Genomic DNA, 1023 nt, shown 5'->3' on the forward strand with positions numbered 1-1023 from the left:
GCCGCGCGCGCCGACAGCTCGTCCACCTAAGAACGACGAAACCGACTGTGCTTGCGCAACGACCTCTCTGAGTGGGCGTCGCGGCGCGCTCGCAGACCGTCTGCTGCCACGGCGCGACGTCAAACTCCGGCGGCACCTCCCCTGTTCACAGCTGCGGGTGTGAAGAGGACAGCGTCCACACCGGCGCCGCGTCGGTGCATTGAGCAGCAGCGAGCCAATTGGCGCGGCGGCCCCAAGCCCCGCGACGCTCCGCACACGCGCCCCTGTTCGCAGCCGCGCGCTGTGACGAGGCGCTGCTTACCGCACCGCTCCCCCGTTGCGCATTCGCGCGCCGTGGCAGCAAGGAGCAGCAGCGGCACCGCCGCCCACCGCCGCCGCCGTCGACGCCGCCGCCGCGGCGCCGTGCGCAGCCGTGCTATTGTGGGCTCTGCCCGCAACTTGCACGGAGGGGCGCGGCGGCCTGAGTGGTGAACAGAGGTGTGAACAGAGGTGTGAACGGAAGAAAGGGGCGGGGGGGGCAGCGGAGATATGGGGAGAGGCGGGGGATACAAAGGAGATAACGGGAGATATGGGGAGATGCGGGGAGATGCGGGGAGATGCGGGCAGATGCGGGGAGATGCGGGGAGATGCGGGCAGATGCGGGCAGATGCGGGGAGATGCGGGGAGGTGCGCCTCGGCGGTGGCGAGGAGGAGGAGGAGGAGGAGCAGGGAGAGCGCGCCGGCCGGCACTCGTCTGCGCGACTACGGACCGCCGCCGCCGCCGCCTGCGGGGGGGGGGGGGGGGGAAAAACCCCCCAAATGCCCCCGGGGTGCGGCCGGGGCTCTGCCCTGCGTGAGGGGGGGGGGCCCGGGGCACCCCTGGGGGCGACCCGACATGTTCGCCGGTGCCACCCCCCTCTTGGGTGTCAGCCCCTTTGTATGTTCTGGCACCTTTTTGGTTGGCTTTGTTTCTTCTTCTCTCATATTGCCTGTCTTCCTTATTTGTTTTTGTTGTTTTTCTCATTTATCTCTTTTTTTTTTTTT

Source organism: Emiliania huxleyi (genome assembly GCF_000372725.1).
Source record: "Emiliania huxleyi CCMP1516 chromosome Unknown EMIHUscaffold_201, whole genome shotgun sequence".
NCBI lineage: Eukaryota > Haptophyta > Isochrysidales > Noelaerhabdaceae > Emiliania > Emiliania huxleyi.